The following is a 19,586-nucleotide window of genomic DNA, read 5'->3' on the forward strand; positions in this document are numbered from 1 at the left end:
TTTCTAATGAAATCAATGGTGCTAGCAATAGTGGATATAAATTGTTTTAAATACATGTCTTTAGTACTTGGTTTCACAAAAACTCCTAACATTTTCATCACTTTTTGCATTTTAGATATTTTAATTAGTTGCAATATTAATTGACATTGAAAACCATATTTCTTATTATAAAAAATTGTCTAAATAATTTACTACCATGTGTCCTAATCTATCTCCATGAACCAATCCATGAAGATTATCTAGCACATCATTAGAAATTTGAAAATGTTCATGTACTTCACTATCATTCAAACATGTTTCTTCATTAGTTGTTTTCTCTATGTCTACAATAATATTGTTGTTTTCATTGGAGTTTAATTTCTAATATTAATTGGAATTTGAATGCCATTTTCATTTTTGATCTGCATTTAATTTGTGGTTTGAATTTTGACTAGAGCTAGTTGTGCATTATCATTTGTCACTTTATTATCATGAATAAAATCTAAGTCATTTAAATTGTAGCCAACTTGCCCAAGAATCACTAGGATTTTATTATGAGAATAAACTCGAAGTTGTGGTGACACACCTGTATTGAATACTTGATTAAAATATAGTTCTCTTCATCAACCTCTACATCCATTATGGTACCTTCAATGTTCTTCTCTTGTGAAATGATTATTGAACTTGATGCCTTGACATTGTTTAACTATGTAAATGTGTGTCTTCTCTCTCATTGGAGTTGTGCTTCAGCCTCTTATTTTGCTGCAATCACCTCATCTATTTTGAATTTTATTTTCTTCTTTCTTCATTGGTTTGATCCTATATTTTCACAATATTTGAATTCAAATGAAAAAGAAGATATGAAAATATAATAAAATGACAAACTCTCGAACAATCATTACAAATATTATTTTTTATCCATGTAAGTTAGTTTTTATGGCCAAATGACCATCATAGAATCAAGCACAGATTTATAAATTAGTGCTTATTATTTAGATAAGCACAGACCCAATTCATGCTCAACAAGAAAACACAAATTAGGGACCCATGTTTTGAATTCAAAAAATGGGCACCCATTCTGAATACATGGGTTGGAACCACCACTAAGCCTTATGTTTTGGCTTGGAGAATAGCATGGTATAGGCTTGATGGGACAAAGCCTAGGCCTTGATCTCTCAAAATTTTCCTAAGTCAATTAGTTTACAAATCCAAGTCTTGCCATAATTTTTAAAGGGTCTTCCCAATCTAATTTTTCAACAAAATGAAAATCCATTAGAGCTCTCACTATCTTGATTTCATATATATAAATTTTATAGTGTTATGATTTTATTTACTATTTAACATTATTTATTAATAAAAAAAATCATCTAAATGTAAAGTAATGAGGTTTACTAAAACTTAATAAGCTCTTTTTTTTATTTTAGGATTTTCTTAAATCAATTTAAATTTCAACAATCTAAATACAATTCTTTTGAAGTTAAAAATAGATAATTTTTGAAAAAAATGTAATTGTGGTGTCTGTACATGAGAGGTTTTAGAAATTATCTTAATTACCAATTAAATATTAATAGAAAATAATTATTCAATTAAAATTAAGGGAAAACATTCTCATAAATCAAAAGTGTGTCATGTAACTTCATTTAAAAGGATTCTCAAAAAATCATTTATTTGTGTTAAATTTTATGTATGCACACAAGCATTGTGTGATCCTCAAACAATCATTTTGAGAAAGTGGTTCTTAAAGATCCATACCAAAAAAAAAAAATTTCATATGGGTATTCAAACAAATTAGATATTCAAAAAGTAGAAGCCAAGCACTACAATTTATATTAATTATGTTTTCTAATATCCAAACTCTAAGTGTCTCAAACTTTAACATCATTTTTTACAAGAATTTCCAAAAATAAGAAAAGCACTTGCAATTCTTTCCCAAAAGTAAGACCGAAATTTTTGCACTACCCCTGATAATAATTTTTATATTAGAAATATATTTTCTTTTCATTTAGTTGAATAAAAAAAATTGTTAGGAATATATTTTTCATAATATAGAGCACATAAAACTTGAAAAAAGTGTTGAAATCTTAAACCTTAAACATTAGGTTAAAAAAATAAAAACAAAAAATATATCAACTCTAGGGAAAAAATAAAAAATTGTAAAATGTGAGAAAAAAAAGTGTAGATTATCCTACACCTGTAGAAAAAAAAAAGAGAAAAAAAAAGAGAGAAAAGTTATCTTTAGACCTAGAAACTAAAAACTTTGAAATCTCTCTCCTCACTCACTCTCTTCCTATTTCTCTATCCCTCCTCTCTCTCTCTCTCTACACTTTTTTTTTCTCTTACTTGCATGTGACTTATTCTTATTCTTGTTTTTTCCCCACTTTTACCTGTATGTGTAGTGCCTACCCTCATTCTGGACATTGTTGTTGTTATTATCAGACTACGATAGACTAGTTTTATGTTGATGGATTAGTGGTATTGTTTTGAGACTATCAAACATTATGTTATGGATTCAGTGGTTACATGATGAGATCATTTAGACTTTACATTTCATGTATCCATGATGATCATTATATTGCTTTCAGTTATTGTTGATGATTAGTTAGATGGTTTATTATCTCATGTGTTTTGTTAAGGATACTTACCCCATACATGCATGTGTATGGTGTACATGTTTTCATATTGTATGGTGTTTCTAATATGGTTAAAGAAGGGAGTCGTAGTCACCTGCTTAGTCGGGATCTATACGATGCACCACTTCCTACCATTGCCTGTTTAGCTTAGCAATATATATATTGTATGTACATGCATGGTTTTTCTGCAGGTTGCAGGTACCGGGTATCGACTTCACTGAATTGCCAGGATGAGCATGCCCTATTATACTATCTCAATGATAAGAGAAGGGAGATAAATTCTCAAGTCCAAATCCCAAACCCTTAAACCAATTGTCCTAGTGAGGTAGGAAAAGTATCTGGATATTTTACCCACCAAATGTGTCAGATGACATATTTCGTGATTTTTAACCCTTTAGACTAATTTTGTGTGAATTGCTCTATGATGGGTTTTTATATTTTATCTTGGAGGTCTATGGTGAATTTTCTATTAATTAAGTCTTAATAAATAGATTTAATTAATAAATTAATTATTTGAGAAGATTAATATAAAATATCATGGTCTTTGATATTTTGATTATAAATAATTAAATGTGAATTAATTGAGGAAAATGGATTAACTAAAAAAAAAATTAGAAATTAAAATTCATAATAATTATAAATAATAATAAAAGTAATAAATAAATAATAATAATAAAAGTTATAAAAATTAAAATGAAAGTTATAAAAATTTAAATAGAAATTATATAAAAAGTAAATTGGAGTTATAAGCTTGCCTAGGAGTTAACACACCTTTCTATTTCTCTTATGTCAACAACACGGAGGTTAGTGCATTAATTAAGCACATGGTGTCTACAACCTTATGATTCATCTAGAAGGTTGGAAAAGACACATGCTTAGTTGGTGACACCTTCTAGCTATTTCTAGAGGCATTCTAGATGTTTCCTGAGAACTCTTTATATTCAGGCATTCCTAGAAGCTTAGACATACCGTTTGGAGAGCATTTGGAGCATTAGAGGACTCGAGAATTTTGAAGAAGGGAGGAGCTTGCTCTGTGGGTTTTTTGAGGAAGAGCGAATTAGCATCAAAATTCAGGTAGAATCTTGTGATTTTACTTATGCTATTTCTGCATCTTGCATTCCTTGTTTTCATCGTGTCTTCCATATGTCTTCTGAGGATTTTCCTATTTTAATTGTATGCATTCTCAATATGGGTAGTTAAAATTTATCTGAGAATCTTTTATGCATAAATCAGAAAAGAACACGGGGCTAGGGTTTAAATTCATAGCCAAATCCATTAGATCAATATTTGGATAAATTTGAGATTTAAGTTTATAGGAAAATTTTGAAAATTATGATTTTTAAATAAACTATTTATATTTTCGAATTTGCATACACATATACATATATATACAATTTTATATATATATATATATATATATATATATATATATATATATATATATATATATATATATATATATATATATATATATATATATATATATGTTTATGTGCTGTGATATTGATTATCTCTGCATGTACACACACACACACACATATATGCATATATATACCTTTATATACATATATATATATATATATACATTCATATGTATATATACATATATATATATTTATTCATTTAAAAATCAAATATCATACCATTGATTGATTATGTTTCAAAAAATGTTAAACTTTTTTAAAATCGAAATCGCATATAATAACCGGCGAGTTGAAATCATTTATGCGATTTAAAAAAGTAATATGCATAAAATTGCGGGGGACGAGACCCGCGCCCCCATGACCACTACGGTCATAGTGCACCGGATGTCGCAGGTACTACGATGGCAGGGGTACACAGTACCCGCTAACATCACAGGCCCTGCGACCGCAGGGTCCTGCGTACCGTCAGCGGCATATAATTATATATATGTGTTATAACAGTCATTTCATATGAAATTGATTTTCATTGTTATTAAATTTTCATATGTTATATTGTATCAATCGAAATTATTAATTCAATTTTATAAAATGTAATAATAATTGTTATTTATATATTTATATATGTATGTATATATATATATATATATATTTAAATATAAATATGTATATATGTAATATGTAAATATGCAATTAATAAATTTGAATTATTAATTGATAAATGATTTATATCAAAGGTTCATTTTTATGGTGAACTCTTGTATAATTTTCAACTATTAAGATTTAATTTAATTGTTTTAAATTATTAAATAAAGTATATGAAATTTAATTGATAGTTTGGTGGGGGATGTTTTCAAAAAAATCTTATAATTTGAAACTGGATTTTAGACCTATTATGGAAAACTTTTATTCATCCAAAATAGTACATGGAAAAACGTACAAAATGTTCCTCCATTCATTCTCCAAACTTGGAAACATAAACTGAGACCTCTACATTTAAATTCAAGTATGTAAATGTAGCAAAACCAAAACATGTGTTTGCTTTGTGTATTCTTTATGCTATTGTTTTGGGTTTTGGGTTGACTAGTGTTGACCAGTTATAGGACGTCTACAGAGGCTTGGGGGATTATGTGATTATGATGTCATGATGATGTTTTAATATCGATCTTTATAAACCTAACCATGGTTATGTGAAGGAATGGTCTATGTAATGTTTGTAATTGCTGATCGTTATAGTTGAGATTCTTATGTATATGAGACACTTGACTTAACCATATTTTTGTTTCATCGATCAATTATCCTTGGTTATTTTTCTAGTTGCCATGATGGGACTGAAATGTGGATTTATTCTTGATGATGTCATGTTGTGACATGTTTTGACTCAACCATTTTGGAGTCTTCGATCAGTATGATTGAGATATATTTTGGTTATTGAGAACCAATGGATACTTTTGATTATTAGTGATACTTCAGTTGCCAATAGAGAGCTATTGTGATCATGATTTTCTATGGATGCTTGCTCATGGAGATTTGATGCTTTTATGCATATTTGATGATTTTATTATGGATTATCTTTTGTGATTTTGAGATTTATGATTCCATGAGCTTAGGGTAGGATATCTGCATGCAGTGTCGGGAAGTGGCTTGCAATGGGGGTCGGGGACCTAAGAGGCTACCAGGGTAACTCATTGTAAGTTGGATTAATAAGTGAAAACATTCACACCTAATACTAACTGAATGAACCTAAAAAGATAAGTGTTTTGGTTCTCGCCCATGCCTTGACTTCTTGTATAGACTAGGATAGGAGTAGAGAGAATGCATGGTTGTGACCTTGCATTCCATAGTATGCCTCATCAGTATGAGAGGATACTAGTGGCCACATGAGATCAGTGTGGACTCGTGGAGTTTAGCTAACTGCCAGGGTAACTTGTACCTGATAAATGCAATGACACTTTCTCGCTTGCATAGTAGGTTCCTACATGTCTTTGTGTGCCTTTGGGATTAGATGTCAATTTTGTGTTTGGAACCTTTGAGTTAGTGTACTTTTAGGATTCCTAGACTTATAGAGATTTATGCTATGTGTTATTGGATAACTTGTTTGGGACTTGAGATTATCTCCTTAGCACAGTGGGAGTGGACCACTTAGGTACCACGCGGTCGGGTGGTAGTGTTTTTCCACTCTTATCATTTGAGATTCATTGAGACATCATGGCTGATGCGTCCTTCATGATGGTGGATATGTATCCTTTCATTGATGATTAGCATATGTTAGATGATGTTATCTTATGATTTTATTTGCATGTTAGATTACTTTCTGCATATGATATAGTATATGTTAGGAGTGACATTCCTACTATGTTAATACCGATGATCTCTTCGATGATTTTGGAATGTTACGCACGGAGGGATGGCTAGGATCCATGATGGTCTAATGATGCTATTAACGGTTGGGAGGAACCGTGCACATAGTTTATTATGTTTGATCTTTATGATGGATGTATATGTCTTCTATGATGATGTATCATGTGTATCATGTGATTATATTTACTTTGATGTATCATGGATTAGAATAGGATGATGTACTTTATTTTACATATGTATATTCTTTTCAGCTTTTCATACCCTGTGACACGTACAGTGGATGATTGAGCTTTTGGAAATGTAATGTATGAACATTGGACTTATCAATATTATTTCATGTGGTTGTTATATTAGATGGATTCAATAATGTTAGTTGCTTAGATGTAATTAAACATTAAGGGATCTTTAAGAATGTAACCAGTTATGTATGTTATGATTACTTTTAGATGGACATTGCTATTGCTTCCGTTATGGTGCATAAGTTATATGTGGTATTTATTTTCATGTTTTAAAAAAAAAATGCTACCAAACTTAGTGAAATTCTAGGTTAATTCTTTGGATCCCTTGGCGGGGCATTACATTTGGTATCAGAGCCCAAGTTTCTACATTGGGAGCTCTGGGTATTTTGGAACAACTAGAAACTTTGAACTATTAAGTGTATCTTTTCAAACTTGAAACTAGGTGAATCGAAATAGAACTTGAACTATTACTTCTATATTTTTCATACTTCAACACTTAGTTTCAAAACTGGAAAATCTTACTTAAACCTAAACATAGAATTGAACTTAGTCTATTGCAAACATGTGCCTTTGATTGTAATAATACTTTGTACTACTATAGGATGGTATCTGGGACTAGGTCTTCTGTTAGAGGCCATGGTAGAGTCTGTGGCAGAGGCTGTGGTCATGGTAGAGCTATCAGAGTCCATGAGTCTACCCATGAGGTATCGGCTCAAGTAGAGAGCAGAGGAGAGCACACTGGTAGGCAGTAGGAAGAGAGCCATAGAGAGGACCAAGCTGAGTCTAAAGAGGTTGGTTTGAGATAGATGATGCAGACTATTCTTGAACATCTACCCCCTATTCAAGAACAACCCAAAGCACACCAGACAGAACAAGAGCATAGACCCAGATCTAGGAGTCCTCGAAAGGATCATCAGAGATCCATTGTGTCCACTCAAATGAAGGATTTTTCAAGATCCAAGGTAGAGCCTTTCAATGGGCAAGGCTCTAGTTATGTGGCCGAGCAGTGGCTTATTTCCATCAACAGGATTTTTTCCATGCAATATTTTGACAGCAATGTTAAGGCAAGATTTGTGATCACTAATTTGGAGAATTTTGGGGCCACTTGGTTGACAATTAAGGAGAAGAAGCTGGGAATCGATATGAGCAGTGTCACATGGGAACTATTCTTGGAAAGTTTTCACGAACAATTCCTACAAGAGGAATGGAAACAACAAAGGGAAAATGAATTTCATAATCTCAGACAGCACACTATGTCAGTGATCGAGTATGAGCGTAAGTTTTATGAGCTCATGTCTTTTTCAGGATTCAGTGGAAATTCAGCTCAGTTGACACAACACTTTATTAGGGGTTTGAACAATCATATAATTGGGGGTGTCAAGGTATTTGAGCCAAAAACCCTCAAGGATGTGGTATGTCGAGCTATCTTTGTTGAGAAAAGTGTCAACCTTGGTCAAGGAGGTTTTTTAGGAGTGCCAATAACATTAGGATCTAAAGGCAACTATAATTCAGGTAGTAACAAGAAGTCTTCTTTCTCTAAGGGGAAACAGTATCAGCAACAGTCTTAGTAGACATAGCAACAGAAGGGATTGAATTCTTAGGCTCAAGGAGGTGGCAAAGGTTCTAATTCCAAGAACAACTACAATGCTCAATGCAATAAACAAAATCAGCCCAATCAGCCAGCTCAGAGTAGCTAGTCTTTTGTTAGCAGGAACAATCATCAGCAATCAAATGTACCACCTATGGGTAGAGGATTTGGCAAAAATATAGAATGTTTTTCATGTGGTCAAATTGGACATTATGTAGTTTAGTGTCCACAACGAGCACCTCAATTTTCAGGACCTAGGCCTACAGTTTCAGAGCCTACAATGGGTGATGCAGGTAGAGCCCATAGAGTATTTGTAGTAGTAGATCATTGTTAGGCAGATCATCAGGGAACAGTGGTTAAGACCACGGGTGCTATTCGAGGTATATCTCTTTCTGTATTGTTTGATTTAGGAGCTGCAAATTCATTTATTTCACCATCTATAGTTTCTAAGTGTAAGCTAGATGTGGTGAATCAAGATCATGGTTGGCAAGTGGAACTAGCCTCAGGCATTAAGGTCTCCACAGATTCTATAGTTCATAAGTGTGGGCTTAGCTTAGCAAGCTTTGATACTGTAGTGGATCTTCGAGTCATATCCCTTGGTTCCTATGATGTGGTTTTAGGCATGGACTAGCTTGGATCTCATAGAGCCAATATATATTGCAAGAAGAAGATTATTATGTGCCAAGATGACCAAGGGAATGAAGTGAAGATAGTTGGGATACCAAGGCCTATATCTCTGTTGATGATTTCTGCTATGCAATTGAAGCGAAGTTTCCATAAGGGATGTCAGATATTTGCTGTTATGGTAAATGATCTTGATGAGGAAGATCCTATGAGAAAGACTTTAGATCACTCGATTTTATAGGAGTACGCAGATGTCTTTCCAAGTGAGGTTCCAGGCATGCCTCCAAAGAGGGACATTGATTTTAGTATTGATTTGATTCCTGGAACGGAGCCTATCTCTAAGGCTCCTTATCCCATGACTACACAAGAATTGGGTGAGCTACATTTTCAGCTTGAGGAACTTCTGGCCAAAGGGAGCATTCGACCTAGTGTATCACCATGGGGAGCTCCAGTGCTCTTTGTGAAGAAGAAAGATGGATCTTTGCACCTTTGTATTGATTATAGACAGTTGAATAAGGTGACTATTAAGAACAGGTATCCTTTGCCCAGGATTGATGACTTATTTGATCAGATCAAGGGAGCTACAATATTCTCCAAGATTGACCTTAAGTCAGGATACCACCAGCTTCGCATTAAGGAAGCCGATATTCATAGGACCACTTTTCAAATGCGCTATGGGCATTATGAGTTCACAGTGGTACCTTTTGGCTTGACTAATGCTCCATCGATTTTCATGAGTTTGATGAATGGTGTGTTACGATCTTATCTAGATAGGTTTTTACTTTTGTTTCTTGATGACATATTGATATATTCTAAGACTTAGAAGGAGCATGAGGAACACCTATGGTTGGTATTGCAATGTTTGAGAGACAATCAGCTTTATGCCAATGCAGCTAAGTGTGAATTCTTCAAATCAGAGATTTAGTATTTAGGGCATGTCATTTTAGGTGATGGTATTTCAGTGGATCTTGCAAAGATTCAGGCGATAATAGATTGGCCTACACCCACTAATGTGTTAGATATTCGTAGTTTCATGGGTTTAGCTAGTTATTATCACAGATTTATCCAGAACTTCTCTAGGATAGCACATCCTATCACTTCTCTTCAGAGGAAAGGAAAGAAGTTCATATGGATAGAGAAATGTGAGGAAGCCTTCCAGAAGCTCAAGGGGCTTTTGACCAGTGCACTCATTTTAGCCATACCTGATCCAGAGGGTGATTTCATGTTGTGTACAGATGCTTCTTTTGAAGGGATTGGGGTAGTGTTGATGCAGAATGGATGAGTGATTGCGTATACATCACGCAAGCTCAAGGATCATGAGTTAAACTATCCTACGCATGATCTTGAGTTAGCAATAGTAGTTCATGCTTTGACAAGGTGGAGACATTTCTTGTTGGGGCACAGATTTGAGCTACATAGCGATCATCGTAGTCTTCAGTACATTTTCACCCAGCCTAATTTGAATGCTCGCCAGAGGCGATGGATGGAATTTCTTTGCAAGTATGATTTTGAGGTTAAGTATATTAAGGGTAAGAAGAATGTGATGGCGGATGCTTTGAGTCACAGGAGACATGTGGTATCATCTATGACTCTTAGTGTGGATTTGAGGAGTTAGATTCTTTAGGCACTTCCTATAGATTCTTGGTATCAAGAGGTGTGCAGAGAGATGGATTCAGGAAGACCTTTGGAAGGTAAGTTTGTAGGTTATGTTTGAGAATCAGATGGTCTTTTTAGACATTTGGGAAGGATTTATGTGCCATTATTGGATGAGCTTTGCACCTTGATTCTAGCAGAAGCCCATTGTATACCTTACTCAGCACATCCAGGTGTCAAGAAGATGCATGCTGATTTGAGACGTTTGTTCTTTTGGTCTGGGATGAAGCAAGATATTGCTGATTTTGTGGCTAGGTGCCTTGAGTGTTAGAGAGTTAAGGCAGAACACCAGCACCCAGCTAGACTTTTGTAGCCAAATCTCATTCCTTCTTGGAAGTGGGATATCATCTCCATGGACTTCATTGTAGGATTACCTATGACTATTCGACATCATGATGCTATCATTGTCACCGTAGATAGATTGACTAAGGTGGCACATTTCTCACCAATCAGGTCTTCCTACACAGTAGCTTCTATAGCTAATGTCTTCATGCGTGACATTGTGAGATTACATGGTATACCCTAAAAGATCATTTCTGACAAGGATCTTGTATTCACATCCACATTTTGGACATTGTTGTAGCATGAGCTTGGAGCACTATTTAAACTTTAGTTTAGCATATCATCCAGAGACTAATGGTCAAACAAAGAGGGTGAATCAGGTTTTGGAGGATATGCTACGGATGTATGTGATGGATAGGCAGATGCATTGGGAGGATTATCTCTACCTAGTGGAGTTTGCTTACAACAACGGGTATCATAGTTCTATTGGCATGGCACCATTTCAGGCATTATATGGACATCCTTGTCGTACACCCTTGAGTTGGGATAGTCTTGAGGATCACATCCTGTTGGGTCCTGAGATGCTTCGTGATATGGAGCAATAGGTAGTGTGTATCCATGAGCACTTGACTACGGAAGAGGATAGGTAGAAGAAGTATGTTGATGCTCATAGGATTGATAAGTAGTTTGTTGTGGGTGATAAGTTTTTCTTGAGAGTGCGTCTGCGCAAGAGTCTGATCTGATATGGAAAGGGTTCTAAGCTAGCACCTCACTTTGTGGGACCATTCGACATTCTAGAGAGGATTGGCTAGATTGCTTACTGCCTTGCTCTACTGCCCAGCCTAGCTCACATTCATGATGCTTTCCATGTTTCAATGCTTTGGTAGTATATTCTTGATATTGTACATGTTCTTGATTGGAATGCATTGCAGGTAGATGATGGGCAGCTAGCTTTGGAGCCGGTTCATATTCTGGAGTAGTGGGAGTTGACCCTTAGGGGTCGAACGATCGAGCAGGTAAGGGTCCAATGGGACCCTACTGATGATTCTTCAGCTACTTGGGAGGATGCAGCTAGATTACGAGAGTTATATCCCTACCTGTTTTTAGGCTTCCAGGAGTAAGCCTAATCCAAGGGGGGGTGGATGAAGTGCCTACCCTCATTCACATCTTTTCTGGACATTGTTGTTGTTATTATCAGACTATGATAGACTAGTTTTATGTTGATGGATTAGTGGTATTGTTTTGAGACTATCAGACATTATGTTGTGGATTTAGTGGTTACATGATGAGATCATTTAGACTTTACATTTCATGTATGCATGATGATCATTATATTGCTTTCAGTTATTGTTGATGATTAGTTAGATGGTTTATTATCTTATGTGTTTTATTATGGATACTTACCCCATCCTTGCATGTGTATGGTGTGCGCATTTTCATATTGTATGGCATTTTTGATATGGTTAAGGAAGGGAGTCATAGTCACCTACTTAGTTGGGATCTACACGATGCACCACTTCCTGCCATTGCCTGTTTAGCTTAGCATTATATATATTGTATGTACATGCATGATTTTTCTATAGGTTGCAAGTACTAGGTATCGACTTCCCTGAATTGCCAAGATGAGCATACCCTATTATACTATCTCAATGATAAGAGAAGGGAGATAAATTCTCAAGTCCAAATCCCAAACCCTTAAACCAATTGTCCTAGTGAGGTAGGACAAGTATCTAGATATTTTACCCACCGAATGTGTCGGATGACATATTTCATGATTTTTAACCCTTTAGACTAAGTTCGTGTGAATTGCTCTATGATGGGTTTTAATATTTTATCTTGGAGGTCTATGGTGAATTTTCTATTAATTAAGTCTTAATAAATGGATTTAATTAATAAATTAATTATTTGAGAAGATTAATATAAAATATCATAGTCTTTGATATTTTGATTATAAATAATTAAATGTGAATTAATTGAGGAAAAATGATTAAATAAAAAAATTAGAAATTAAAATTAATAGTAATTATAAATAATAATAAAAGTAATAAATTAATAATAATAATAATAAAAGTAATAAATAAATAATAAAAATAATAAATAATAAATAAATAATAAAAATAATAAATAATAAATAAATAATAATAATAAAGGTTATAAAAATTAAAATGAAAGTTATAAAAATTTTAATAGAAATTACATAAAAAGTAAATTGGAGTTATAAGTTTGCCTAGGAGTTAACCCACCTTTCTATTTCTCTTATGTCAACAACACGGAGGTTAGTGCATCAATTAAGCACATGGTGTCTACAACCTTATGATTTATCTAGAAGGTTGGAAAAGACACATGCTTAGTTGGTGACACCTTCTAGCTATTTCTAGAGGCATTCTAGATGTTTCCTAAGAACTCTTTATATTCAAGCATTCCTAGAAGCTTAGACATAGCATTTGGAGAGCATTTGGAGCATTGGAGGACTTGAGAATTCTAAAGAAGGGAGGAGCTTGCTCTACGGATTTTCTGAGGAAGAGAAAATTAGCATCAGAATCCAGGTAGATTCTTGTGATTTTACTTATGCTATTTCTGCATCTTGCATTCCCTATCTCCATTGTGTCTTCCATATGTCTTCTAAGGATTTTCCTATTTTAATTGTATGCATTCTCAATATGGGTAGTTAAAATTTATTTGAGAATCTTTTATGCATAAATCAGCAAAGAACATGGGGCTAGGGTTTAAATTCATAGCCAAATCTATTAGATTAATATTCGGATAAATTTGAGATTTAAGTTTATTGGAAAATTTTGAGAATTAGAATTTTTAAATAAACTGTTTATATTTTCAAATTTGCATACACACACACACACACACACACACACACACACACACACACACACACACACACACACACACACACACACACACACACACACACACACACACACACACACACACACACACACACACACACACACACACACACACACACACACACATATATATATATATATATATGTTTATGTGTTATGATATTGATTATCTCTGTGTGTATATATATATATATACACACAAATATATATATACATATATATACCTTTATATATATATGTATATATACATATATATATATATACATATATACATATATATACATACATATGTATATATACATACATATATATATATATATATATTTATTCATTTAAAAATCAAATATCATACCATTGATCGATTACGTTTTAAAAACGTTAAACTTTGTTTTTGGTAAGATAAACAGGTTTTAAGCGATCCTAAAATCCATAAGTTTTACAAAAAATAAGGCTGATAATAAGCGCCCAGCCAAAATAGAGGTCCAACAGCTGAAAAAAGCCCGAAGGCCCTGCCCAAAACAAAGGCCCATAGAAAGGCTAGAAAAAAAACAAACTAAAATAGACTACAGAAAGCTTGTCCAAAAGCCAAAAGCCAAAAAGACAAAAATACAAAAGACAAGAAAACTAGTCTTTAGTAATCTTCTCCATTTCCTGCATAGTCTAAGCTGCCTCGACTATCTTTTGTCACTCCTTTGTCATTTGATCCTGGACCTTCTCCATGCCCTGATCCATACTGGAGAACGTACTAATTTCAAAATCGCAATCAAAATCGTTAAACTTTAATGTACTGAAAACATTAAACTTTGTTAAAATCAAAATCGCATATAATAATCGACGAGTTAAAATCACTTATGCAATTTTAAAAAAAGTAATATGCATATAATGGGGGGGGATGAGACCCGCACCCCCATGCCCATTGTGGTCATAGTGTACCGGCTATCATAGGTACTGCGACGATAGGGGTACACAGTACTCGCTGATGTCGCAGGCCCTACGACTGTAGGATCTTGCATACCACCGACGGCATATAATTATATATATGTGTTATAATAGTCATTTCATATGAAATCAATTTTCATTGTTATTAAATTTCCATATGTTATATTGTATCAATCAAAATTATTAATTTGATTTTATAAAATGTAATAATAATAATTATTTATATATTTATATATGTATGTATATATATATATATATTTAAATATAAATATATATATATGTATATGTATATATGTAATATGTTAATATGTTATTAATAAATTTGAATTATTAATTAATAAATGATTTATATCAAAGGTTCATTTTTATGGTGAACTCTTGTATAATTTTCAACTATTAAGATTTAATTTAATTGTTTTAAATTATTAAATAAAGTATATGAAATTTAATTGATAGTTTGGTGGGGGATGTTTTCAAAAAAATCTTATAATTTGAAAATGGATTTTAGACCTATTATGGAAAACTTTTATTCAACCAAAACAGAACTTGGAAACATAAACTGAGACCTCTACATTTAAATTCAAGTATGTAAATGTAGCAAAACCAAAACATGTGTTTCCTTTGTGTATTCTTTATGCTACTGTTTTGGGTTTTGGGTTGACTAGTGTTGACCAGTTATAAGACGTCTACTAGAGGCTTGGGGGATTATGTGATTGTGATGTCATGATGATGTTTTAATCTCGATCTTTATAAACCCAACCATGGTTATGTGAAAGAATGCTCTATGTAATGTTTGTAATTGCTGATTGTTATAGTTGAGATTTTTATGTATATGAGACACTTGACTTAACCATATTTTTGGTTCATTGATCAGTTATCCTTGGTTATTTTTCTAATCGCCATGATGGGACTGAAATGTGGATTTATTCTTGATGATGTCATGTTGTGACATGTTTTGACTCAACCATTTTGGAGTCTTCGATCAGTATGATTGAGATATATTTTGGTTATTGAGAACCAATGGATACTTTTGATTATCAATGATACTTCAATTGCCAATAGAGAGCTGTTGTGATCATGATTTTCTATGGATGCTTGCTCATGGAGATTTGATGCTTTTATGCATATTTGATGACTTTATTATGGATTATCTTTTGTGATTTTGAGATTTATGATTCCATGAGCTTAGGGTAGGATATCTACATGTAGTGTTGGGAAGAGGCTTGCAATGGGGGCCGAGGCCTTAAGAGGTTGCCAGGGTAACTCATTGTAAGTTGGATTAATAAGTGAAAACATTCACACGTAATACTACCTGAATGAACCTAAAAAGATAAGTGTTTTGGTTCTTGCCCATGCCTTGACTACTTGAATAGACTAGGATGGGAGTAGAGAGAATGCATGGTTGTGACCTTGCATTCCATAATATGCCTCATCAGTATGAGAGGATACTAGTGGCCGCATGAGATCAGTGTGGACCCATGGAGTTTAGCTAACTGCCAGGGTAACTTGTTCGTGATAAATGCAATGACACTTTCTCACTTGCATAGTAGGTTCCTACATGTCTTTGTGTGCCTCTGGGATTAGATGTCAATTTTTTGTTTGGAACCTTTGAGTTAGTATACTTTTAGGATTCTTAGACTTATAGAGATTTATGCTATGTGTTATTGGATAGCCTGTTTAGGACTTGAGATTATCTCCTCAGCACGGTGGGAGTGGACCACTTAGGTACCATGCGGTCGGGTGGTAGTGTTTTTCCACTCTTATCATTTGAGATTCATTGAGACATCATGGCTGATGCGTCCTTCATGATGGTGGATATGTATCCTTTCATTGATGATTAGCATATGTTAGATGATGTTATCTTATGCTTTTATTTGCATGTTAGATTACTTTCTGCATATGATATAGTATATGTTAGGAGTGGCATTCCTACTATGTTAATACCGATGATCTGTTCGGTGATTTTGGAATGTTACACACAGAGGGATGGCTAGGATCCACGATGGTCTAATGATGCTATTAACGGTTGGGAGGAACCGTGCACATAGTTTATTATGTTTGATCTTTATGATGGATGTATATGTCTTCTATGATGATGTATCATGTGTATCATGTGATTATCTTTACTTTGATGTATCATGGATTAGAATAGGATGATGTACTTTATTTTACATATGTATATTCTTTTCATCTTTTCATACCTTGTGACATGTACAGTGGATGATTGAGCTTTTGGAAATGTAATGTATGAACATTGGACTTATCAATATTATTTCATTTGGTTGTTATATTAGATGGATTCAATAGTGTTAGTTGCTTAGATGTAATTCAACATTAAGGGATCTTTAAGAATGTAACCAGTTATGTATGTTATGATTACTTTTAGGTGGACATTGTTATTGCTTCTATTATGGTGCATAAGTTATATGTGGTATTTATTTTCATATTTAAAAAAAAAAAAAATGCTACCAAACTTAGTGAAATTATAGGTTAATTCTTTGGATCACTTGGCGGGGCATTACAGTATGTAACTTATTCTTTTCTCTACCTAGATCCAATGTTTGAAGGTTACCTAAAATTCTACATTTTGCCAAAGCACAAAAAATTGCATGGTAATAGAGCTCATAATTACTAGAAAGGAGAATGCTTTTTTGGTTGCACATAACAAAGAGGTTTAGAGCTTCCAAAGAGTGGAATTTTAGGCCTTCAAAACTTTGATGCTATATTGTTATTCTAAATGGAAGCAAAAGATTCTACTTCAACTCAGAAGTAGAGTCTTGCATTGAATCTCAATAGCAGCAAAGGTTGGCCAAAATTATTTTGATACTTCATAAATAGACCAAGATCATGTTCTTTTTGCATGGGTCTTGCCTTCATATTCTTCTTATTGACATGTCATTTTAGTGGACCTTTCATTTATTTCCTTTTGATATTTGTTAGTGGTTTTCTACTATTCCTCTTGATAATTTTTTGGTTTCACACACTAGTACATTAGCCCTTGATTTTTGACCAAAAGTTTCGACCAAAGGCCATTTTGGCTTATGATTTCTTTTTTTTACAGTATATGTCCCTAAAATGTCTAAATTTTGATGTTTGTAAATTATAATGTCAAAAATTTGGCCAATAGAGGATATAAACAAAAAAAAAATGAATCTCATTTTGTTTCATTCTGGCTACACATGGGTGAGAGAAAGGATTAAGTGCAACAGTACATTTATGTAAACAAATCAAGCTTAGTGATTTCATGTGTTTAGGTCAATTATATTAGACATTGAACATTTCTTTGTAAGGAAACCTAGGTGCATAAACAACTTCCTACACTAATCTCCTAAGGAAAGTATTGTGCAAATTCTTTTAAAATCCTTACAATTATAGATTCAATATTATGTAAACAATAATATTGCAGTCAACCATGAATACAAAAAATAGATACAGAAATAGTAACACATAAACACAAAGATATGTTAGTGGAGAAAAACCTTTCAGTAAAACAACCCCACCCCTCCAAAACCTACACAATGTATTATCTTCAACTCAAAGGTTACAACACACTTATAGTGCAAGCTCTTTCAGGACATGGAAGACTTATCCAGTAGCTACTAACAATACACTACTCACACTCACTTGAGCAACTATCTACTACCCTCAAAGTGCATATATAATGTGCTTTCCTATTTTTAAGGCATCTTCCAAAGAGAGCTCTTACACTTCATACAAATCTATCATAACCATTTCAATCATAAATTCCTTACACACAATTAAATCTTCCAAAGATTGCTCTTACATCTCATAGGAATCCATCATAACCATTTTAGTCATGATCTCCTTACACACAATTAAACATTTCAAAGATAGCTCTTATGCATCATATAAATCTATCATAAGAATCCATCATTACCATTTTAGTAATGATCTCCTTACACATAATTCAAGATGTTGACACATGCAAGTGGAGTGACACATCAACATGCCAACTAGACATGTACACTCACACTTAATTAAATTATTTACAAAAAAAATACATTTAAAAAAAAAAATAGAATAAGAATTATCCAAGGTTGAGAGACCTCATTCCTTACATTCTCCCACTTGTTAAACACCTTGTAAGAGAAATAGGAGCATAACAAGAACTAACTGCTATAGGTTGAAAGGCCTATAAACTCTGAATGCCATCTAAACTTCTTTGTCTCTAGAGGTCCTAGGACCCCTAGGGACATATTCGAATGGGTAATATGGGTCAAAGGGGGTTATAGGGTGACCTATGACCCTCTTTGACCCATTAAAAGACAACATATTTCCCTAGGGGTCCTAGGATCCCTAGCGACATATTCCAATCGTTCATATGGGTCAAAGGGGGTCATAGGGTGACCTATGACCCTCTTTGACCCATTAAACGATGATATATGTCTCTAGGGGTCCTAGGACTCTTAGGGACATATTCGAATGAGTAATATGGGTTAAAGGGGGTCATAGGTCACCCTATGACCCTCTCTGACTCATTAAACGATGACATATTTCTCTATGGGTCCTTGGACCCCTAGGGACATATTCGAATTGTTCATATGGGTCAAAGGGGGTCATAGGGTGACCTATGACCCCCTTTGACACATTAAACGATGACATATGTCCCTAGGGGTCCTATGACACATAGGGACATATTCGAATAGGTAATATGGGTCAAATGGGGTCATAGGGTAACCTATGACCCTCTTTCACCCATTAAATGATGCCAAATGTCCCTAGGAGTCTTCAGACCCCTAGGGACATATTGGAATCGTTCATATGGGTCAAAGAGGGTCATAGGGTGACCTATATCCCTCTTTGACCCATTAAACGATGACATATGTCCCTAGGGGTCCTCGGACCCCTAGGGACATATTCGAATCGTTCATATGGGTCAAAGGGGATAATAGGGTGACCTATGACCCTCTTTAACCCATTAAATGATGACATTTGTCCCTAGGAGTCCTCGGACCCCTAGGGACATATTCGAATGGGTAATATGGGTC

Source organism: Cupressus sempervirens, chromosome 8 (genome assembly GCF_028749045.1).
Source record: "Cupressus sempervirens isolate cs-2001-9-10 chromosome 8, ASM2874904v1, whole genome shotgun sequence".
NCBI classification, from domain to species: domain Eukaryota; kingdom Viridiplantae; phylum Streptophyta; class Pinopsida; order Cupressales; family Cupressaceae; genus Cupressus; species Cupressus sempervirens.